Genomic DNA, 24,882 nt, shown 5'->3' with positions numbered 1-24,882 from the left:
CGGTTCCACTCTGCGAGACCGATCCGCTTGGCGTTTCATACGAGCGGAGGTCACTCGCAGCGCTTTCTGAACTGATGATCAAATTGCTTGGAGCGAGGTCACCGCATCGGCCGCTGCCGGGACATCCAAGTTGGTTTTCAAGGGGGCTGGTATCCGCGGATGTCGTCCATATACGATGTAAAAGGGCGAAGCGCCCGTGGCCGAGCTCACTCGGTTGTTATGAGCGAATTCTGCCCAAGGCAGCAGCTGACTCCAGTTGTTGTGGTGCTCATTGACATACATCCGTAGGAACTGCTTCAAGCATTGGTTCACTCGTTCTGTTTGGCCATTGGATTGTGGGTGATATCCCGACGAAAAGTTCAGCTTTACTTCAAGGGCCAGATTCAGGGCTCTCCAGAACTTTGAGACAAACTGTACTCCTCGATCAGAGGTAATAGATTCTGGCAGACCATGGAGACGAAAAATAGAGCTGATGAAATACTGTGCCAGCTTCACCGCCGAAGGAAGGGTAGGCATGGGTATGAAGTGGGCCATTTTAGAAAACCGGTCCACCACTACCAAGACAACTGTGTGCCCTTCAGAGTTAGGCAGATCCGTAACAAAGTCCATGGCAATGTGGGTCCACGGTCTCTCAGGTACCGGTAAAGGCATCAGCAACCCCTGGGGTCTCCGACGGTCAGCCTTATGCTGGGCGCACTCAGGACACACAGCCACAAACTCCTGCACATCCCGATCATGTGAAGGCCACCAATACTGCTGGGAGATGAACCGCTTGGTTCCCAGGATCTCGGGATGTCCTGCCATTCGAGAGGCATGTCCCCATTGGAGTGTCTTTTCTCTCAGCCGGGGTGGCACAAAGGTCATACCTGCAGGTACTGCTAGCGTCATCGCGGGCACAATGACATCAGGTTTAATTACATACTGCAGGGGTTCTTCCTCCAGGTCAGCCTCCATGGACCTGGAGAGGGCATCTGCCTTGATGTTCTTCTCCGCTGGACGATAGGTCAGAATGAAATCAAAGCGGGAGAAGAATAGTGCCCACCGGGCCTGGCGAGGATTCAGCCTTCTCGTAAATAAGTCAGGTTTTTATGGTCCGTGAACACCGTGAAGGGCTCCTGCGCCCCTTCCAGCAGATGACGCCATTCTTCCAGGGCCAATTTAATGGCTAATAGCTCCTGATCCCCGATGGCATAATTCTTCTCGGCAGGGGTATACTTTTTAGAGAAGAATGCACATGGGAGAAGTTTCCCACTGGGGTGGGCCTGGGACAGTACTGCTCCTACGCCAACCGATGATGCATCCACTTCCACGAAAAATTTATTTGTCGGGTTGGGATGGCACAACACTGGAGCTCCAACAAATGCCTGTTTCAGATTCTCAAAGGCCTGACACGCCTCAGGCGACCAGTTGCGAGCGTCAGCGTTCTTCTTAGTCAAGGCAGTAAGAGGGGCAGTCAGGGACGAGTAATTCCAAATAAACTGCCTATAGTAGTTTGCAAAACCTAAGAAGCGCTGTAGAGCCTTACGCCCCGTAGGTTGCTGCCAGTGCAGGATGGCTGTCAGCTTACTGGGGTCCATACGCAGCCCGTGGTTAGAAATGATGTACCCCAGGAAGAGCAGTTCGGAGCGATGGAATTCACATTTTTCCAATTTCACATAGAGGTGGTTCTCCCTCAACCGCTGCAATACGGTCTTCAGGTGCTCCTGGTGCTCTTCCTCAGCCCTTGAAAAAATCAAAATATCGTCCAAGTAGACCATCACAAACTTATACAGGAGATCCCTGAAGATGTCATTCATGAAGGCTTGGAAGACGGCTGGAGCATTAGCAAGTCCAAAGGGCATTACCAGATATTCGTAATGCCCGTCGCGGGTGTTAAACGCCGTCTTCCACTCATCCCCCTCCTTGATCCGCACAAGGTTGTAGGCCCCCCTGAGATCGAGCTTGGAGAAGATCTGGGCCCCCTGGAGGCGGTCAAACATCTCAGAAATCAAGGGAAGGGGGTATTTGTCCTTCCGCGTGATGGCATTGAGTCCCCTGTAGTCAATACAGGGACGCAACCCCCCATCCTTCTTCTCCACGAAGAAGAATCCAGCCCCCGCGGGTGATTTAGAGGGCCGGATAAAGCCTCGAGCTAGGTTCTCTCGAATATACTGGGACATGGCTTCCGTCTCTGGCCGGGATAGGGGGTATACGCGGCCACGGGGAGGTTCAGTGCCAGGTAGGAGCTCTATGGCACAGTCATAGGAGCGATGAGGAGGCAGAATCTCTGCTTGCTGTTTGGAAAAAACATCTCCAAAGGATCTGTAGGGCCCCGGTAACATAACATTGGCTCGATCCAAAGGAAGCGTCACTGGGGCTGGCGAGACCTTATCCAAACAGACCTTCTGGCACCCCGGGCCCAATCAATGCAAGGGTTATGCAGGCGAAGCCAGGGTAATCCCAGGATTATGGCCTCAGTGGCCGACGGAAGGACGTAGAAGGAGATAACTTCTTTGTGTAAGACTCCTACCCGTATGGTCATAGGCACGGTTCTGGAGCGGAGAACTCCCCGAACCAGTCCCCAAGCCGCTGAGACAGTGATGGACTGAGGTAACTCCATCGTAGGAATTTGATGAACCCGCACCAGGTCCGCGCTGATAAAGTTGCCTCCTGCCCCCGAGTCAACTAGCGCCTCAAAACAAGGGGTATCCTTAATCGCCAGTAGAACTGGCACCAAAACCTGCATCCAAGGGGAGAAGGACTTTGGCCCTGACCCGGTCTCCCTAGCCGGTATCAGGGCTGCTGGTTTCCCGACTTCTTTCTCTTCGGGCACTCACGGACAAAGTGCCCCTTCACTCCACAATGCAGGCACAGCCCCTTAGAGCGTCTCCGCTGTCTCTCCTGGGCCGCCCGGTCAACCTGCATAGGTTCAGACCCATCGGGCACACCCAGCGACGGGGAAGCAGGGCTCTTGTGCGAGCTCCTCGAGTTAGCCCCTGCAACCTGCTGACCAGCGCGACGTTCACAGGCCCGCTCCCTGAACCGGATGTCCACCTGGATGCAGAGACGGATGAGGTCATTCAGATCTGAGGGCAGCTCCCGGCCTGTGAGTTCGTCCTTAATGTTGGCCGAGACCCCATGCCAAAATACCGCAGTCAGGCTTGGATTATCCCAACCTAGCTCCGCGGCCAAGGTCCGAAACTGGATGGCGTACTCACCCAGAGAGAGTCGCCCCTGATGTAGGTTCAACAGCTGAGTCGCCGCCGAGGAGGGCTTCCCTGGTTCCTCAAAGATGAGCCGAAATTGTTTCAAGAACTCTGCCAAATTATCCAGGAGGGGATCCTTCTTCTCCCAAAAGGGCGAGGCCCAGGCCAGAGCGGGGCCTGCCGGTAGAGAGATAATATAAGCCACCTTCGCCCGATCCGAAGGAAAATCCCGGGCCTGCAACTCGAAGACAATTTGGCATTGATTGAGGAACCCCCGGCAGGTCTTACTGTCGCCCTCGTACCTCGGGGGCGTAGCCACCCGAATCCCTCGGCCGCATGCGTGGGAACTTGGCGGAATAGCTGCTGGCGGGACCTCCGCAGCCCCCGTGACAGTCAGCGTGTCTACCCGTTGAGACAGTGCGTTCACGACTCCCGATACCTGTTGTAGCTGAGCATGCAGTTGCTGGAGCAGTTGCATGGGGGATGGATCGGTCGAGCTCATGGCTTTTGCGTTCTGTAATCCGTTGGGTTGGTCGTGAGCCCTTGGGCCCTGGCCGAGGCCAGCAGGGCGCCGACTCAGGCCAAGGGGAGACTGACCCACCACCGCACACCCCAGCTACACGATACCCCCTAAGCTACCCCTCCCCACAGTCCCTCAGGAAGAAGGGAAATAGGCATACAGGCGGGCCTCGCGGCCGAACCGGAACCCACGCAGACAGAGCCACTCGTGCGAGCCTTACGGCTGAACTGGAACCCAATCACACACAGGGAGGGGTGAAAGAACCCAGAGGGCCCCAAGAGGCCAGACACGCGCTGAACACCAGCAATAGGGCAGAGGGGGAAACAAAGGACCAGAGCGGGCCACGCCCACGCAGGGGACTAGCGCAGGACAGGGAAACTAACACAGCAACCCCCCCCCCCCCACCAGGGTAGGAGCCCCAGGCAGAAGCCAGAGGAACCAAACACAAAAGGAAGGTAGAAAGCCTTTGCCTCAACCCCACTGTAGACAGAGGCACCCAGAACACAAAGGGTTAAGCTTGTAGAGCCAGCAGAGAGAGAGTGCCATAAATAACAAACAATCAGAGAGAACGCTTCCCCTCGGAGAGGGAGTGGGGCCCATCCAAACAAACACACTGGCAGAGGCAGGAATACAATACACACAGTACACAAAGGGTTAAACTCACTGAGCCAGCAGGCCGGGACACTGGGAAGAGAAATCATTCGCTCTCACTCAGCCCAGAGCCCCGGAGGCTGAGCAATGCCCAGCCCCCACTAAACAAACGAGCAGCTGACCCTGATTACAGAGATATGCACACTCACACACACACAGCAGCAGCTAACCCAGAGGGAAGGAAAAGAATACTCTAAATCAACACAGATCCCTGTCAGAACCTAGAGCACGTTCTGAGAGAAACCTATCAGGCTTTCCTGTTACCACCAAATAAGTAACGCAAAAGCAGAGAAACTCTTCAGCTGAAGGCTAAAGTACTATCCCCTGACGTCAGCACAACCCCTGGCAGCCAATCAGAAGAGACGTCCCCCCTCCCCCTCAGCCAAACCGGCAGAATCATAACACTCTGCACTTGGTCATCGCATTGGTGTGGCCAGAAGAGTTTTTGACATCCCTAGACCTAACAGAGGCTTATCTCCTTATCCCTATCATGGATCATCAAAGGAGTTATCTGCACTTCTATGTGCTGGGGCAGCATTTTCAGTTTCAAGCCTTGCCTTTTGACCTGGCTACAGTACCATGCATGTTTTCCAAAATGATGCTGGTGGTGGCTGAACATCTACAGTACCAGGGGGTTTGGGTTTGCCTGCACTTGGATGACTGAGTAATCAACAATCTCAGCGCTGAGTCTAGCTCTCCTCTCCACAGTCCTTTCTGCAATAGAAAATGTCCTCTCAGAAGATGTGCTGGTAGCAGGAATGTACAGGATCCCCTGTGAAAAATTTGCCTGTTTTTGGCCAGCAATTTTGCTTGTTTTTCCAAAAAATCAAAACATTGTTGTCTGCATCACTCGAACACAAATAACTGTCCAATCCATTACCAATACCCTTCAAGAAGGCATTGTTCCATAAAAGTCACTCATCCATTTTCATTGTTTTGGAGAGGGCTCTTCCACAGATATGACACTTTCTGGGAATGTGGACTGTGGAGGATCCTGATGGACTTGAGCCTTCCATTTCAATCTGATTTTGCTACAACCAGGGGTGTAGCCAGCCCTCGAGGTGAGAGGGCCAGAGCCCAAGATGTGGGGGCACATTTTTGTTGCCACCCCGACACGCCCTGCGCCGCCACTGTATCTTGGCTGGTGGGGGTTCCCAACCCCTGCCAACTGAAGTACCACCGCCGGAAATACCTTGGCTGGTGGGGTCCCTAACCCCCCGCCAGCTGAAGACTGTCCAGCGCTGGTGTCCGGCAGCGCCGCCGCATTGCCTGCCCTGCTGTCTCTTCCCCTTACGTCTGGCACGCTCCTTTTAGTGAAACTGAGCATGCTCAATTTCTCTAAAAGGAGCGTACCCAACATGAGGGGAAGAGAGAGCAGGGCAGGCAATGCGGCGGCGCCACAGACCAGCACTGCACAAAGTCTTCAGCTGGCAGGGGATGGGGAACCCACCAACCAGGGACCCAGAATAAATTTGGGAGGCCCAGGCCCCCGTGGCCCCACCTACCTAAAACTGGGTACAACCTTCTCAAAGATTCGTTCTGCCTGTGTTTTTACATCATCTGGGAAGATAATTGGATTGCCTTCAGATGTGGGTGTAAAAGAGAACCAACACTGTGTAGTGGATGAACAGGAAAATAAGTGTCAATTAAATGTTGGAAATACTCCTTGAGGTCAGCAACAATGGATGAATCTGTTGCAGTTACAGTAAGATGCTTGAACAACTCAGCAGATGATGGAAGGACATTACAGATGGAAGGAATCTGATCAGCAACCAAGCCTTTTGTTGCCACATCAAAGGCAGACAAGACACCTGATGTCATTTAATAGTGCTTCATTTAAATCCAAAAGCAGCTTCTGCAGTTTGTTACTATTGAATTCAGTTGCCAGTTGTGTAAGATGTGTTAAGTTTTTACTTCTTTACATATTGATACTAGCATTTTAAAGATGCTGTTCCACCTAATTGGAACTGCCTGTTTAAGGATCTCAAGCTTTTGGACAATGACACATGGACAAAGTTTGTCCCCATCTCATTCTCTAGTTTGTACCCTAACAAACTAGTACCGTCGCTGCCGCCGCTGCCACCGCCAGCACCACAGTTAAAATAAAAAGCCCACAGGGGCTGCACCTGTGTTGGCTGGTTTTTCTCATCCTGTAACCTGGGGGAGGGGAGAGGCTAAACCCGAAGGTCAGGCAATTGGCAACCCTGTAACTGAAAGTTGAACTGTTCATGCCATTTAGACAGACTAATCCTGTTTTTACGCCCTACATCTGTGGATATGGAGGTCTAAATTCTCAAGCATAGCCGTAATTCCAAAGCTATGTCAGTGTTGTGCAGGCGCGCGCGCAGCGACTCAATAGCTGAACCAAGGACGTTGGATAAACCTCCTTGAGCTGAGCTGAACAGCCTTCTACATTCACCCGAAGCTACCTCTTCAGACTAAGGAGAAGGAGAAAGGGCATTATGCGATTATCAAGCGCCCTGACCATATCAAAGATGGCCGCCTAGTATTCCTCTCCGTCTCCGGTCTCCGCATGCAGCGCCAGCGTTCTACCTTGCTCCTCCTCTGGGTGGGGAGGAGCTTGTATGTAGATTAGTGACGCTGCGTTCAGGAATCCCCCCTCACCCTAGCTCGGTGTTCCTCTGCTCGGTGTCCGGCTTGTTGAAGTAACTTGCGGCCGATCGGTCTGTGCTGCTCGCGTGCTTCAAGAAGGATGGAAGATCGGGGGTCGGTGGACGACTGTGGACATCGTTTTTAGCAGGAGTAGAAGACGCTCCCTCCTCCACTCGAGAATCTCCGATGAGACGAGAGAAAGACGAAGAGGTGGAGGGAGAGCCCAGCATATCGAAACCCGGAACCGCGGAAAGACGTGGAATAGGAGAGAGGATCAGAGACAGGGTCTGCAAGATCGTGGGGTGAGAACTGCAGAAGGGCCGAGTTTTCTTGTCCCTGCTTTACCCGTTGTCCTCACCTGACCCCCTTGTCTGTGTCTGTCTCCACCTCTCGGTGCGTCTCTCTGCCTCGTTTCTCCTCTTCATTATTATGGTGTAGTGCCTGGCTGCTGGTATCTCTCTTTGTGTCTGAGAGCGTGATCTCTGGCTTGCACTTGCAGTGTCTCTCTGGTTATATTGTGTGTCTCTTTTGCAGTTTATTTTTTTTACTCGTGTCTGGCTTGCAGTGTACTGTGCCAGTATGTCTCTCTCTAGTTTCTTTCTCACTGGTATTATTGTGTCTGGGTTAACGTGACTGTCTGTCTCACAGTCTGTCTCCTGTCCAGAAGATTCCTTGTCTGCAGTCTGTCCCAGAACAGATTATTATTTATTTTTAAATAGCCTATATACTAGCCCTTAATTTGAGTGTTTTTTTTTTCTCTTCTGGGCTCCTGTTGTCATGTGCTCTTTCCTTATCTGTATCCTGTGCTGAACCAACCTTCCATAAGCTGAAGTGATCGAATCCTGAAAAGAATGACTGAGAAATGATACCTATAAACTTAAACACTCACCCATTAATATACTAATCTCCGAACATTGCTTACATTTATGAAAACTAGGAAGAATTCACTGTAATTAAGTCAGAGTTGATCATATGTTATGTCATGTGAGGCATTTATGACATTCCCGAACATGGCTGTTCCTGAGGTTAGGAAACTGTCAAAAGATTTCCCAACCAATATATTTGGGAGGCTAAATTTTAATTGGTATGCTGTAAGTGTGCCACTTAAAGGTCATTGATAGATACTCAACATTTGTAAAAACTTGGAAAGTATGACGTTTCTCAGTGAAGAGAGAAACAAGCTTCCCAGAGTTTACTTGTTGGTCCTGCCTTAGCAACTTGTAATCGTGACCCTTGTTCTTACTGATAGCAGAGCCAGTTCTGCGGGATTCCTTGAGAAAAAGTCTCTCAATACATGCAAGTTACAATGAAACTAAACTAAGTCAGTAATTCACATGAATAGTAGAAGACGGTTTATTAACTTTTAATCTGCAGTGCTGTCTTATGTGTAATAGATCTGATCTGTATAATTCTTACTGTGAGTATGTGATTATAGTCTTGTGCAAATGTAATTGGATTGTTAAATTCAAATGTTGAAACTAAGCTGAGGTACCATTATAATGATTGTAAAAGTTGAAGCAATAGAAACTAAAATATGGCCATACTTTTACATTAGAGTGGGCTTGAGAGTTGAGATAGTTATTAAGAAAGAGTTAAGCACCTTTCTAGACAGTTGAAAAGCAATTTTAGAAGATTTACAAATGTAAATAGGCATACTGTAAAAGTAGCAATTATATCTGTGTGCATCTAGTATGTGGTTTTGAAGGAGTATGGTTTGGTGGACCTTAAATTATACATGTATTATTTTCCAACAGAAATACATATATACTACAAAAGAATGTCCTTTCACTTGCTCTAAGACACACAACTGTTACCTAACTGATTATTTGGACCTGGGGTTTGGAAGAATGATTGAGGTGGGAATTGTACTTATATATCTTTCTTTTTTTTTTTGGTTAGTGAAATTATGGCTGTTCTGCTCTCTGTGCCTCCACTTAGGCATACTTTTTCTATGGCCTTTATACATTTTACAAAGGACTCCTTATTCAGTGAGTCTTTGTAAAATAGGGCTGCTACAAATTGTGTAGCTTATTTCTTCTATTGGACATACCATTTCTGATCTAGACACCCCATCCAAAATCAGACTTTATTGGGTGTAATGTTTACAGAGTGCCTAGGCTAATAGGGCAGGAGGGTGCCTGTTTCATACTAGCACAAATCCTGCAGAAATCACATCTGGGGCCCTGTTTACTAAGCTGCGTCATAGACGCGTTAGTGTTTTTAACGTGTGTTAACCATGTACGCACCTACAATATCCCTATATATTTATATTTATTGCATTTGTATCCCACATTATCCCACCTATTTGCAGGCTCAATGTGGCTTACATAGTTTTGTTAACATTGTCATTGCAAGGTGACATATACATTTAATGTTGTGTAGAGGTTAAATGAGGGTAAAAGAAGAAGGAGAGGAGTGATTTAGGTAGCTATATAGTAGATGAGTTATCTTAATTGAGTGGATTGTCGGGTGGATTATTGTGGCTATTAGTTCTCATTGTATGTCTTGCTGAAGAGATATGTCTTAAGAGATTTGCGAAAGATAGTTGTTTCGCCGATTGTTCTCAGGTCTGTAGGCAGTGCATTCCACACTTGCGTGCCCAAGTACGAGAATGTGGTTGCATGCATCTGCTTGTATTTTAGTCCTTTACAACTGGGGAAGTGCAGGTCGAGAAATTTGCGGGATGATCTTGTGGCGTTTCTTGGAGTCAAGTCTACAAGGTTTAGCATGTAGATTGGGGCGTCTGTGTGAATGATTTTGTGTACAATCGTGCAGATCTTGAACGTAATGCGTTCTCTAAGTGGGAGCCAGTGAAGCTTCTCTCTCAAGGGTTTTGCACTTTCATATTTAGTTTTTCCAAATATGAGTCTGGCGGCTGTATTCTGGGCAGTTTGTAGTTTTTTGATAGTCTGTTCTTTGCAACCCGCATATAGTGCGTTGCAGTAGTCCAGATGACTTATTACCATTGACTATACCAGGGTCCGGAAGATGTATCTCGGGAAGAAAGGTTTTACTCTAAGTTTCCACATGGAGTAGAACATCTTTTTCTTCGTGTTTTTCACGTGGTCATCGAGAGTGAGGTTTCTATCAATGGTGACTCCAAGAACTTTTAAGTTTTTTGAGACCGGGAGAGAACAGTATGGTGTTGTTATGGTAGAGAAGTGTTTTGTGTTACGTTGTGATGTGAGTACAAGGCATTGTGTTTTTTCTGCATTTAGTTTTAGTTGGAATGCATCTGCCCAGGTGTGCATTATTTGGAGGCTTTGGTTGATCTCGTTGGTGATTTCACTTACATCATGTTTGAACGGGATGTAGATTGTGACGTCATCTGCATATATGTGGGGGTGGAGGTTTTGATTGGCTAGAAGTTAGGCTAAAGGTATCATCATCAGGTTGAATAAGGTTGGCGAGAGGGGGGGATCCTTGGGGAACTCCACATTCAGGTGTCCATGGGGGTGATCTATCTATGTTCGTTGTTACTTGGTATGATCTTGTGGTCAGGAATCCTTTGAACCATTTGAGAACTGTGCCTCCTATTCCAAAGTATTCTAGTATATGTAATAGTATTTCATGATTGACCATGTCAAAGGCACTGGACATGTCGAATTGTAGGAGGAGTATGTTGTTACCAGTTGCAATTGTTTGTTTAAATGAGTTCATTGCGGATACTAAAACAGTTTCGGTGCTGTGATTTGATCGAAATCCTGATTGAGAGCCGTGCAAAATTGAGTGTTTATTTAGGTATTCAGTGAGTTGTTTCGTCACTATGCCTTCCATGAGTTTAGTTGTAAGTGGGATAGATGCTACTGGGCGGTAGTTGGTTAGGTCCATTGTGCTTTTCTTAGCATCTTTTGGTAGTGGAGTAAGTAGGATGTTTCCCTTCTCCTTGGGAAAGAGCCCATTCTGAAGTTTGTAGTTTACGTGGTTCGTGAGGTCTGTTTTGAAATGTTTGGGTGCGGATCTTATTAGATTATTAGGGCAGATGTCTAGTTTGCATTGCGATTTGGCGTATTTCTTGAGCCAATGTGCCTGCATGGTTAGCTCGCATTCTAATTGTAGGCGCATTAAAAATGATAATGTGCCTTAGTAAACAGGGCCCCTAGATTGAAGGCACAGACAGTTGCTAACACTTTTGCCTGCTAGAGAGCTGGTGTAAATGTTAGCAAATACTTTGCACCCATTTTATAAAATAGGTGTGTAAATTACAACTCCATGTGCAGTAAGCATGCTCAGGGACAAAGTGTGTAGAGATGCAGGTTTCCCAAATTTTGAATTCAGAGGATGATAAAAATCAGAAAAGTGGGAAGAAATGATTATGGAGTCATTTTACTAAGCTATGGAGTGGAGGAGTGGCCTAGTGGTTAGGGTGGTGGACTCTGGTCCTGAGGAACTGAGTTTAATTCCCACTTCAGGCACAGGCAGCTCCTTGTGACTCTGGGCAAGTCACTTAGCCCTCCATTGCCCCAGGTACAAATAAGTACCTGTATACAATATGTAAGCCACATTGAGCCTGCCATGAGTGGGAAAGCGCGGGGTACAAATGTAACAAACAAAACAAAAAAAGCTGTGGTAAGCGAGTTGTGCTTAGAAATCCTATGGTACTTCCCAACTCAGCATCTGCTCCGTGCATGCTAAAGATTATTTTTGAATTTTTTTTTTGGTTGAGGGGGGTGTGTCGGGGGCATTTCTGTGCTATTCAATTAGTGCAGGGTTACTGCGTGAGCCCTTATCGCCTACAAAATGGGTATCGGTAAGTGCTCAGCCGGTAATATGTTGTAATGACCGTGCACTAATGGTGATGTTAGCAAATGGCCATTAATACAAAAAAAAAGAGAAAATCAGTCATTTTACTGCTGTGGGAAAAATGGCTTTAGCCTGTGGGAAAGAGCAGGGTATGGGTGTGGTAAGGCCACTTTACCGCAGCTTTGTAAAAGGACCCCTCTGTTTGCATAGTAATATAGAGCCCTATTTACTAAGCTGCACTTTAGGCGCTCTGATAGTGACACCTATTATATTCCTATAGGTGTCTGTAGTGTTAGCGCGGACTAAAAAGTTTGCTTGCCTACAGCACGGCTTAGTAAACAAGGCCCAAAGTGCATAATGTATGCATAGATGTATTTAAACATTTTTTGCTCAAACATTCTGAAGAAATACATTTTGTAACAAATGTCTTTAAAAAAATGAACGGGTATAAAATGGGGTTATGGGCTATGTCAGTAAATTGTGGTAACAGTTAAAATAGGTAGAAAGCTGAATGTTAGACAAGGGAGACTGGTTAAAGCTGTTCTTGTGAGGTTATAAACTAGTTTCTTAGCAAAATTTCAAAACTGAGTCAGACTTGTGACTCTTGATCCTGGGCACCAGGACCATATGCAGTAGTTAGCACACTTTTTCTCTTCAGGACACATTGTTTTAACTTTCTGTATATCAGTTTACTATATTGTTAGTAAAGCTGATTTTCTGTTCAGTAGTTAAAAAAAAAATGGCTGCACGTTTTATGCACCCTTACTTAATTGACCCCATAGTGTAGTCAGGACCGACAATTAAAACAACTGTGTAAGGAACAGTATTCTTGTGTAGGGCTAACAGTAAAGTTAAAAAAAAAAAAGCTGTTCAGTATTTCCAGTTTTTCAAAAATTCCCATTGGGGTTTAATTTACGATGGAAGGATTTGGAATGGTAGTCTGGTTCTTTATGATGATCTAGTTATTTATTTTAAACAAACACAGAATAGGAGAAAAGGATCCTCATGGATGTGCGGCAAACAAAATAAAAAGTGAGATACAAAAAGAAGCATCCGAGGAGACAAATTCTTAAAAACAATTACACTTGTTCCAAATGGTCAACACTACTGCTGGTGCAACAGGAAGCATGACTCGACACGAGCCGTGTTTCAGCGATGATGCATGCGTCAGCAGTCCAATCCACTCAGGAAATTTTTAGTTTGGGGTAGCCGTGGGTGAAGCCTTACAGACAAGTTTTACATTTGGGCTAACTCAATCACTTTTCTGTGATAGAAGAAGGCAGCAATTCACCAGATATTAAGAGAAAATCAGCTGGAAAGGAGTCTCAGGTGTTCCCCAGAGTAAACACAGCTGGAGCTGCCAGGCTTGAAATGAGACACGTGCTGTGTCTGCTGAGACCTTTGGGGGGGGGGGGGGGGGGGGGGCAGGAACTACAACTCCAAGAGTCCCATGGCTACTGTTCAGATCACTGGTGCACGTTTGGTATACATTCAGAATTAAATTATTAAAAAAATTCCCTGATAGGATTGGACTCCTGACACAGGCATCATTGCTGAAACACAGCCCATGTTGAGTCATTCTTCCTGTTACACCAGCACCAGTGTTGAGCATTTGGAATAAAAGTGACTGTTTTTAAAATTTGTCTCCTTAGATGCCTCTTTTTGTACCTTACTCTTTTTGTTTGTTTGCCAGTTCTTTATTTTAGCATTTTTATCTTTATATAGAAAAATGATATTAAAAATACTAGTTTTAACATAACGATTTTATCATATGCAACTTAGAATCCACTGAAAACGCTGTCTTGATAAAAAAAAAAAGACAAACAATGAAAACTAGGGCAAATTTTTAAAGTTCATTCTTCATCCACCTTTCCAGTTTTTAGCTACACTTCCTTTTTTTAGGCACTAATTAAGTTAGGATTCCTGCTAATATATATTAAACAGGTTTGTTTTGTTGTGTGGGTCAGTTACAGTGGAAATATAAAGTAGAGCTAGTTAGTAGTTGAGTGATCCTGGGGAGCTTATTTCCCATTGATGATGACAAATTCATGTTTTTCTATACAGTAAATGATGGCATATAAAGACCTGCATGGTCCATCCAGTCTGCCCAACAAGGCAGCCAGAGCCGCACCTGCTACTCCGTGCTTACACTCCTTCATGATTAAATATTGATATCGCAAACGGGGCAGCTAGCAATTTACCACCATACCAACCACATATAGGCAGTTGTATATGGTACAGTTTTGGAACACCGTGGCGCTTATTTTCGAAGCATATGAATGCTTCAAAATGGACATCCATTGCTTGAAATGTCAAAATCCTAATTTTCAAAGGCAGAAAAGGGACGTCCAACACTGTATTACATCCAAATAGCAAGGGAGCTTGTTGTGGGTGAGTTTAGGGAGGGACTCGGGAGGGCCCAAAATCGGGACGTCCAACAGTGATTACTGAACGGGAAGAAACATCTAAGCCTAAAAAGATGAACGTCCTAAGTTAGGCCTGTTTCGGTCACATCCAGGGTACAAAAAGGTACTCTGAGCATCTGACCACCGTAGGGATTAAGGCTTTCAGTATGGAGACAGTAATGATCACTAATATCTGAGATCAAGAAAGAAATCAATGTAGGGAGACGTGCCTATACATTTCTAAGGGCGCATTAGCATTTAACACATGTACACCATTTACGCATGTTAAAAACGCTAACACGCCCATAGCTTCACTTAGTAAACATAGACGATAGTGACAAAATCAAAAAGACATTGCAAACACTGATTGTGGCCAAAGTTTGTAACAGCTTTAGGAGTCCTTTTACTAAGGTGCACTGAAAAATGGCCGGTGTTGTTGTAGACGTGTGTATTGGACGTCCATTTTTCAGTGCGTCTGCAAAAAAGGTGTGGATAACATCAGGAAGGACCTAGCAAACCTTGAAGAATGGACCAGAATTTGGCAGCTAAGATTTAATGCTAAAAAAAAAAAATGCAGGGTTATGGTATTTAGGCTGTAAAAACCTGAGCGAACTGTACGGTTTAGGGGGTGAAGAACCTTCATGCATGAAAGGAGCGGGATTTGGGTGTGATAGTATATGATGATCTTAAAGTGGCCGAACAGGTAGAAAGGTGATGGTGAAAGCTAGAAGGATGCTTGATTGCATAGTGAGAGGCATGGTCAGTAGGAAGAAGGAGGTGATGATGTGCCTGTATAAGACTCTGGTGAGACCTTATTGAGAATATTGTGTACAATTCTGGAGACCTCACCTTCAAAACATATAAACGGGATGGAGTTGGTCCAGAGAGCGGCTGCTAAAATGTTCAGTAGTCTTTGTCATGACGTGTATGGAGACAGACTTAAAGATCTCAATATGTATACTATGGAAGAAGAACGGGAGAAAGGAGATATGATAGAGATGTTTAAATACCTTTGTGGCATAAATGCATAGGAGGCAAGTCTCTTTCAATTGAAAGGAAGTTCTAGAACAAGGGGGCATAGGATGAAGGTGAAAGGAGATCAGAAGTAACCTGAGGAAATACTTCTTCATGGAAGGGGTGGTGAATTTTTGGAATGGCTTCCTGGTGGAAGTGGTGGAGACAAAAACTGTATCTGAATTCAAAAAGCTTTGGACAAGTAGGTAGGATCTCTAAGGGAGTGATACGGAGAGTAGATGGCATGGATGGGCAGACTGGATATGCCATATGTTCTTTATCTACCTTCATTTTTCTCTGTTTCATTTTAAAAGGTAGGTGGATAGATATACAGTATATTATTATATAAAGTAGGCTTGTCCAAGTTCAGTCTTCAAAAACTGCAAACAGGCCATGTTTTCAGGATATTCCTAATGAATATGCATGAAAGATCTGCATAAAATAGATGTAGTGGACAAAATCTCTTTCATGCATATTCATTAGGGATATCCTGAAAACAGGGCTCGACAGACCCTAGGTGCCAGGTTGCCATAGCAACTAAAAATTTGGACCTTCTCTCTCCTCTGCCCCCCCCCCTCGTGGCACTTCCAGACCTGTCTTCCTTGCCGGCTGCATCAGTCATAAACATTCTGTCTGCAACCGGCCCGGGAACCGTTCCTCTGCTACATCCCGTCCCTGAGCAAACTGGAAGTTGCATCAGCTGGGGAGGGCAGGACTCAGCAGAAGAATAGATCCTGGGCCAGCTGCAGATGGCTTGGAAACGCTGTGGAAGGGGGTGGGGCAGGAGGAAGAAGCAGGAGAGGTGTTTGGGAGCACTATGGGGGGGGGGGGTAGAAGGGGGAGAGGTGTTTGGACCTGCAAGGGGCAGAGAGGGAGCAGGAAAGGTGCTGGACCCAGAGGAGGGAGAAGGAGAAGGGAGAGGGGCTGGATTATATTGGGGGGGGGCAGCAGAGGGGACAGAAGAGTTGATGGGACTGGCAGGTGGAGGGAGCAAGAGAAAATGAGGACCTGCAGGAGGAGGGGGAATGAGGGGGGTCAGGAGAGTTGATGGACTCAAGGGGAGTGGTCAGGAGAGTTGCTGGACTGGCAGGGGGAGGGAGCAAGAAAAAATCTGGACCTGCAAGGGGAGGGGGAATGGGGGGGGGTCAGGAGAGTTGCTGGACTCATAGTGTGTGTGTGGGGGGGGGGGGATCTGGACCTGCAGGGGGAGGAGGAATGGGGATGTGGGGCAGATGATGAACTACCCAAGGGGGGAATCAGAGTGAGATGTGGGACTGTGGGAGATGGAGGGAGGGAAGAGATTCCAAATGCACAGAGGTAGGGACAAATGCCACACTGGGGCATTTTTGTAAAAACGTCCAAAATCAGAACAGGAAAGAAGGTCATGTTCTACAAAAAAAAAAAAAAAAGTGTATCTTTTCCTTTTGAAAATGCTGTTTGGAAAAACGTTTTATGATTTGGACGTTTTATTTTTTGGTCCATTTTCAAATAAAAAATGTCCAAATGCAAAACGTACAAAATACACAAGAAAATCCACAATAGAGTGAAACCATTCACATGTTTTAAGTGTGGTAAAAGCTTTGGTTGTAATGTAAATCTCAAAGTGCATCAGACAGTCCACATGGGAAAGAAACCATTTGCATCTATAGAGTGTGGTAAAAGGTTTGGTCAGAAGGTAAACCTCACAATGCACCAGAGAATACACACAGGAGTAAAACCATTTACATGTTCTGAGTGTGGTAAAAGCTGGGGAGATATTTTTGAGGTCTACAAAATCCTGAGTAGTGTAGAACGAGTAGAAGTGAATCGATATTTATTTATTTTTTACTCTTTCAAAAAAGTACAAAGACTAGAGGACACTCAAATTGCATTACCTTAAAAATAAATAGGAGGAAATATTTTTTTTCACTGAACGAATAAGCTCTGGAACTCATTGCTGGAGGATGTGGTAACAGCAGTTAGCATGTCTGGGTTTAAAAAAAGTTTGGACAAGTTCCTGGAAGAAAAGTCCATAGTCTGCTATCAAGACAGACATGGGGTTGGCCTGCGGTGGGCTTACTTCTGCTTAGTGAAAGGGCCCCTTAGAATACTGGACTAGTGTCTTTTTTTTTGGGGGGGGGGGGTTGGATTGGCATAGCTACTATTGTGCATCCTCTAGCAGAAAAAGACTAGGAGTATTCAGTAATGTGGCCAAAACCTTTGACAGGAGCTCAGCTTTCTGTGAACTCATTTACTGGTGCCCATCACATGATCCCAAGTAGTGAATTTATATTCCAGTAATTGTGATCATATTCCTGCTTTAAAACTGAAGAAGCCCACAAAACATCCCAAAATGACATTTACCTTCAAATCTAATATATTTATGTTTCTATTTATGTCAAGTCGCTTGCCCCCCCCCCCCCCCCCCCCAGTGAAATATTTTGAATCTGGAGCAAAACCTCTTTCAATCACTACTGTTTTCCATTGATATGAAACTCGTTTTACAGATGTTTCCAGTGGCCAATTTAATCTTCTAGATGCTCCTAAGGATTGGGACAGATGGCTGCCCCCTTTCAACTAATTGGGGTGTTGCTTCCAAAATTGAACTGTAGTCTCAGAAGTATAGCCCCACTCCTTTGATATTGCATCTGCCAGCCAGCTGGTCAAAAATGGGGCCATGTAAAATCACCACTTTAAGTGGCAATCCTCTGTGGATGAGGGCGATTTTCTCTTAGGCACTTACCTGCTTTACTGTTGGGAAGTCCACCATTGGCTGCCTCTCTTGAATTGCTTCTGGCAGCTGATTTTTGCCGAGTACATATTTATCACGTTTTAAAAAATGATTTGAATGAGCATTTGAGAGGGTTGTTGGATGTATTTTTTATGCTGATTACATGCTGCTTTTAAAATCACATTTATTGTGATTGAGTCATTCATGTGTGATGCACTGGCTAATATTTTTTGTTCTGAAGCTTTTCTCTGTTTTTGGACCTTTGTTACCATTGCAGTGTGCCCATTTCTACTCGCGTGACTAGTTATTTAGCTATATAAAACATTGTGATGTGAGCGAATATGTTCTGTATTTGTAAAGGTACTTCAGCATTGCTTGCTGGCAGCCTGCTTGATGTGGACATCAAATAGGACTTATTTAAAACAGGGATTTCAAACCAATGGGGGTTTCAGGATATCCCTAATGAGCATTTGAGAGAGATCCATGCAAATCAGTCTCGTACTTTATGAATATGTACATTTTGAAAACCTGACTTGTTTGCTGCCCTTGAAGACATGAGTTTGCGAGCTTTGCTTTAAAGCTACCTTTACAAGTACAAATAATGATACGGGGACAGTGCCCTGTGTTTTAAATGTTATTACAATAATTAAATTTCATTGACACATTCCAATCAAGAAGCTATTTGTTTAGGTAGAAAACCACTTTTCCTATTTACTCAAAGCTGCATCTAGCTCAAGCTGACATCTTTTGTGGTTTTATCTAATTAACTTGTAATGGTGTTTATTTGTACCCCATGTTTTCCCACCTTTTTGCAGGCTCAATGTGGCTTACAGAGTATGGAAATGAGAACGTCATTACATGTTAAACTATTCACGTAGCTATGAAGCAGCAATGAACACTGCTGCTGGTTAGATTTTCAGGATATCCTCATATGTGCACAAGATTAATTTGGCATATGCAGAGTCTCCAGTCCATGTAATGTTTTCAGGATATCCACAGAAAACTGGGCTGGCATTGGGTTTAGTAGGACCCGTTTGGAAAACAAACTGTTTATAATGAGATCCTCTATTGTTCCATCAAGTAATAGAAGAAATACATATTCTGTATGATAATATAATTGTTACAGCTGAAAATGGAAATGAAGCTGCAGCTTTAAAAATAAGCGTGGACTGAAGTTGCTTGTAACCTGGGAACCCAGAGTGGCAGCTCTTTGTACAGTGAGTGCTTGAGCGATCCAATATTAAGCAAATGTCTTCCTCCATGGACAAAGAATTCTTAGACAATAAAATATTTAAATGTGAGGCATGAGTCCAAGTGATTCCCACCATCTAATGAATGCAGATTTAAGAAAAGCTCAGTGGACATTTTGGCCATTGAAAGAGGTCTCTGAATTGAAGCTAGGATGGAAAGCTTTTTTTCCCCTTCTGTCGGTATTCTGACACACTTTGATATCCATGTTACATAGTGGAAACAGAAGAAAAGTCTTTTGAGTTTGTCTGTGTAATTTGTGGGTGTACTATTAGTTTCAAGGTGCTAGCTTCCATAATTCCATGGTTTAATAGGAACCTATTGAGTTTTATACTAGCAAACATCGAGACTTACTGACCTGAGAGTTAAATGTTGCCTGAAAGTTGGCATCGGTAATTCCCTGAAGGCCAAATATATTTTGATTCTCACTAGAAAAATAGTTTGAGGAGGTGGGCATTTGGCAGAAAATAAACTTGAGAAATATAAAGTCAATAATTCAAAAACAGCTAAGTGCCTAAATTTAGGCACCTGTAGGCCTATTTTACCAATCAGTTTTCTCCATATATGCAATGGAAACAAAGAAAACCTTTGATACACAGATGTACATTTTGAAATATCTATATATGTAAATGGTAACATTTACACATCTAGATTACATACACGTGCAAATAGCAATTATAGAGAGTCGATATTTGTCCACATAGAACCCCCCCCCCCCCCCCAAGATAGTGATTTTAAAGGAATATGCTAGGAGAGTGGCAGGGTCCTGATTTGGGTCTGTCTAAAAAATAAATATGTACTTCAATTTTACAGTGGAAAAGACACATCTATTTTAGGGTTAGAGGAGGGGGAGGGGATTATGAGGTATGAGCATCTGCATCTGTACTTTATTTATATTTATTTGTAACACTTATACCCCGCGCTTTCCCACTCATTAGCAGGCGTTCATCTCTGAGAACAGGTCCGTGAAGGGGCGGACCGAACCGTATATTCGAAAAAAATAGACGTCCATGTTTTATTCGACAATTTGTGAGCTGGGCGTTTTTGTTTTTCAGTGATAATGGAAAATGAAAGCGCCCAGCTCAAAAACGAATAAATCCAAGGCATTTGTTCGTGGGAGGGGCCAGGAGTCGTAGTGCACTGGTCCCCCTCACAGGCCAGGATACCAACCGGGCACCCTAGGGGCCACTTTTACAAAAAAAAAAAAAAAAAGGTAAAAGAGCTCCCAGGTGCATAGCACCCTTCCCTTGGGTGTTGAGCCCCCCCAAATCCCCCTCAAAACCCACCGCCCACAAGTCTACACCATTACTATAGCCCTAAGGGGTGAAGAGGGCACCTACATGTGGGTACAGTGGGTTTGGGGGGCGGTGTGGAGGGCTCCCATTTACCAGCACAAGTGTAACAGGTGGGGGAGGGGGATGGGCCTGGGTCTACCTGCCTGACGTCCACTGCACCCCCTAATAACTGCTCCAGTGACCTGCATAATGCTGCCAGGGAGGTGGGTATGACATTTGAGGGTGAACATAAAAAGTTGTGAAACGGCATATTTTTGTGGTAGGAGGGGGTTTGTGACCACTGGGGGAGTCAGGGGAGGTCATCCCCGACTCCCTCCAGTGGTCATCTGGTCATTTAGGGCACTTTTTGGGGCCCTATTTGTGGAAAAACAGGGTCCAGGAAAAGTGCCCTAAATTCTCGCTAAAAACGCATATTTTTTTCCCATTATCGGCGAAAGGCGCCTATCTCTGATCGGCCGATAACCACGCCCCAGTTCCGCCTTCACCACGCCTTTGACACGCCCCCATCAACTTTGTCCGCATCCGCGACGGAGTGCAGTTGAAAACGTCCAAATTCGGCTTTCAATTATACTGCTTTATTCGTTTTTGTGAGATAAACGTCTATTTCCCGATTTGGGTCGCAATATAGGCGTTTTTCTTTTTCAATTATAAGCTGGATAGTACTACAGGTTAAACAAAGTAGCATTGAATGGATGCAGCTGTAATACTAATACTGATAATACCAAGACCTGAGGAGTTATGGTGGCACTTAACTCCCAACCATGGCAAATTTTGAAAGTGGTCAAAGATGGGGGGGGGGGGGGGGGGCGCTTTATACTAGTGGTCTTCACGTTAGGGGGAACGGTATACACTTTGAATGTGTATGGTCCCAATGCGGATCATGGGGAGCACTTTTCTAACTTAGACCAATTGCTGTTAAAACATGGGGAGGGATCTGTGCTGGTAGGGGGAGATTTTAACCTCACAGTTCATCTGCAGTTAGATAACTCTGCTCAGGAGGTTCATTATGCGTAGCGAGATAGAAAGATTGCATGTGTTCATGGCGCAGTAGCAATTAATAGATCTTTGGCAACAGGTTAACCCTACTTTGCATGCATACTCGTACTTCTCCTCAGTACATAACTCTTCCTCCTGGATAGATTTTTGGTTGGGAGATTGTTCGATCTCGCAACAAGTTTGTAGCCACCAAATTATACCCCATACTTGGTCGGATCATGCTCTGGTCCTATTGAAATTGAGTCTCCCGGGGGTGGGTTGCACCACTAGGCAATGGCGACTAGATGATACATTGCTTGTGGATATGGCACATCTCTCCCAATTAGAAAGTCAAATTAAGGATTATATACAATTCAATGATACTGGGGAAGTCTTGCCAGGCACCTTATGGGAGGGTTTTAAGGCAGTCATGAGAGGTCACCTTATTGCTTTGAGAGCTCATGTAAGGAAAACACGCACGTCTGAAGAAGACAATTTAAAAAAGAGATTAGTTCAGGTTGAGAAACAACTCCATAATCAGGGTCTGCAGACCGATCCATCTCTCCGAAATCAGGCACATAAAATCCGCACTGAACTCTGACTTGCAGATGTTTCTGAGCGAGTAGACTCCTGGCTCATAAGTTAAAACAACTAAGCACTAGGACACAGGTAGCCATCCTAAGGGATAATGGTGGAAAGCTCCATTCAAACCCTGATAACCTGCTACCTTTGTTCTGACAATTTTATGTTGATGAGATAACTGCATACATGGATAAGGTGGACCTGCCTAGACTGTCAGAGGGAGCCAGTCAAGCCTTGTCTCAGCCCATAGCTTTAGATGAAATACATCAAGCAATCTGAGATTTGGCTCCACACAAGGTACCGGGACCAGATGGTTTTACTAATAAATTTTACAAGATATTTGGTAAATTGCTGGCTCTGATGCTCTTGCGGGTGTTCAGTTCCTTGGTACCCCTTGCTGGAGACTTAGAATTTAGCTAAGATAACGGTTATACCCAATCCAGACAAAGACCCGCAGCTGTGTGGGTCATACAGGCCTATCTCACTTCTGGAAGTTGACTATAAGATCTTCACAAAACTCTTAGCTTCACGCCTACAGCGGTACCTCCCCTCACTGGCTCATGAGGACTAAACGGGATTCATCTATGGACGGAAAACATTTGATAATACTCGTAGAGCCCTGCATCTGATCTATGGAGCTCAGGCTAATGAAACACCCCTATGTTTGCTATCCCTGGACGTGGAAAAAGCGTTTGATCGGGTGAGTTGGCCTTATCTCCTTGCAGTTGTAGAGAAATTTGGGATTGGGGGCCACTTCTTACAATGGCTTAGGTTGATTTATGCTGATCCTTGTGCTGCGGTTAGAGTTAATGGCCAGAGACTTGTGTGAGGAATATGGCATCAATCCTATACAGGCCTTTTAATACCACCAACTCAAACTTTATAGTGCGCAGGGCAGAAGGAGATTTAAGTTTGATGGAGACCTGTCTGGAGGGGGCGTTAGCTGAGGAAGGAGGGAAAGGTGAGGTTTCCAGGATATATAAAGCTCTCCTCTCCTTTGCCAGACCTATCATATATTATTTGACAAAGTGGGAGAAGGCATTAGGCACCTCATATGAATATTTGCAATGGGAAAGGGTATTTAATTCCCTCCTCAAGGTCTCTGTTTCTAGTGCCCTGGTTGAAAATGGTCATAAGATACTCTATTGTTGGTATTATACGCCCCAGCGCCTAGCTAAGATGTTTTGCTCGGGGTCAGGACTGTGCTGGCACCATTGTGGGTTGGTGAGGGGATATGCTTCGTATTTGGTGGTCCTGTCCTCTTGCACAAACGTTTTGGTCTATGATAGTGAAGTTTATCTTTCAGGTTACCATGGTCCAGTATCCTATGAAGATGGACCATTGTCTTTTACACTTCAAACGATGGGGAGTAAAAAAGCCAGTACACAATTTTGCCATGCAGGTATTTGTGGCGGGTAAACTGGTCTTGGCAGGAGCGTGGAAGAGCCCTACACTCCCAGGTTTGCAAGCTCTTCTTCACAAGTTGGACTATATTCATCTGATGTCCAAGTTAACATCAAAGAGAGAATATACTTCAAGGTCCATACAATTATCCATAAGATCATATCAGGAGAATCCCCCAGTTATATGAACAACCTTATTGACCTCCCAATTAGAAATAGAACAATGTCATCGCGAACATACCTCAATCTACACCTCCCAAACTGCAAAGGTGTCAAGTACAAAACATACTATGCATCCAGTTTCTCCTTTCTGGGTAGTCAACTTTGGAATGCTCTCCCAAGACCCATCCGAGCTATTAATAACTATTTACCTTTGAGGAAAAGGTTAAAAGTCCCATTTTTTCAAGCAAGTTTACCCTAATGGACCAGCTTAATTCCACCAGATCACCTACAATACTCCTGCTAAGACATCGACGCTTACTCTGACCCCAATGTTATACTCAATCCCTCATCTTCTTCCCTCCATCCTTTACCATTTCCCTCCCATTCTCCTTCCCTTTCACCTGTCATATCCTTGTCTACCTTCCCTATTCTAGTTCATTACGTTCTTTTCACATGTCCTTTGTAATGCCTTTCATAATGTAAGTAGTTATGATCATCACAATTTATAATACTGTTCCAACATTTCCGTGTTTTTACTGTATTCTTTACCATGTAAGATGCTTTCTTTTACTATGTAAGCTGCACTGGACCTGCTGTATGTGGGAAAGAGCGGGTTACAAATGTAATAAATAAACAGCTATGCGCACAGGTCAACTGTTGTCTTACCATAAGACTTGGGACTTATATGTTCAATGGACCTCATGCCAGACTGCTTCCTAAATTTTCCTTGTTTTGCTGGGGAGGCTTTTCCTTGAGGATGGGGGGGGGGGGGGTGTTGGGATCTGAGGCATTGTACTAGGGAGAGAGGTTGTGGCCGTACAATTCTCTTATTGTTATATGAATATTGGCTCTGTTTTTGTTGCTGTTACCTTTCTTCGCATTAATAAAGATAAATACATTAAAAAAAAAAAAAAAAAGAATTCAGCTCATTCCCCTCCCCCTCGCGGCCCATTTTCTTTTCTGTTCACGGTGCTTCCCAAAAATATTTAAATAAATAGTCAAATATATAAAAAGGCTAGTTGCCACCAAAAGTATGTTTTGTCCACCTATTGTATTCCTTTATTTTCCTTTTTCTGTTGAAGCTATGGGTCCTGTGCTGAGACAGCTTGCTATGCTGCTTGTCCTCGGAGAAAACCAAGTTACTTTCCTGTAGCAAGTTACTTTCTCCGTAGAACAGGAGTGGAGCACTGTTCAAAAAACAAATCATGTTAAATACTAAAACTTCATTGGATGTAATGTTGCAGGGACAGTAGCTGTAGAAACTAGTTCTTTTTACTCATTTTCGATAACCGGAAGGAAAAGTCACAGAATTGTTATTGACACTCTACATTCTCTATCATCTGCAAACGCCTTCCTGGTTTTTTATGCAGGTTCAA

General features: G+C 44.9%; 1 protein-coding gene across 3 annotated transcripts in view; it reads left to right on the top strand.

Annotated features, from left to right (window-relative positions):
- Nucleotides 1-6,510: 6,510 nt before the first annotated feature.
- AZI2 (5-azacytidine induced 2) overlaps nt 6,511-24,882 on the top strand; it is a 100,055-nt gene continuing 81,683 nt past the window's right edge. Inside the window, exons 1-2 of one of the 3 annotated variants that reach the window (XM_030205840.1) lie at nt 6,511-7,271; nt 8,724-8,825. The gene's annotated coding sequence lies outside the window, so the exon portion shown is untranslated. The remainder of the gene's footprint in view (nt 7,272-8,723; nt 8,826-24,882) is intronic. The other 2 variants (XM_030205830.1, XM_030205849.1) reach the window with 2 other exon arrangements.

Source organism: Microcaecilia unicolor, chromosome 1, assembly GCF_901765095.1.
Source record: "Microcaecilia unicolor chromosome 1, aMicUni1.1, whole genome shotgun sequence".
NCBI classification, from domain to species: domain Eukaryota; kingdom Metazoa; phylum Chordata; class Amphibia; order Gymnophiona; family Siphonopidae; genus Microcaecilia; species Microcaecilia unicolor.
Note: the sequence above shows the minus strand (reverse complement) of the source record. Positions and strands in the feature narration are given on the sequence as shown.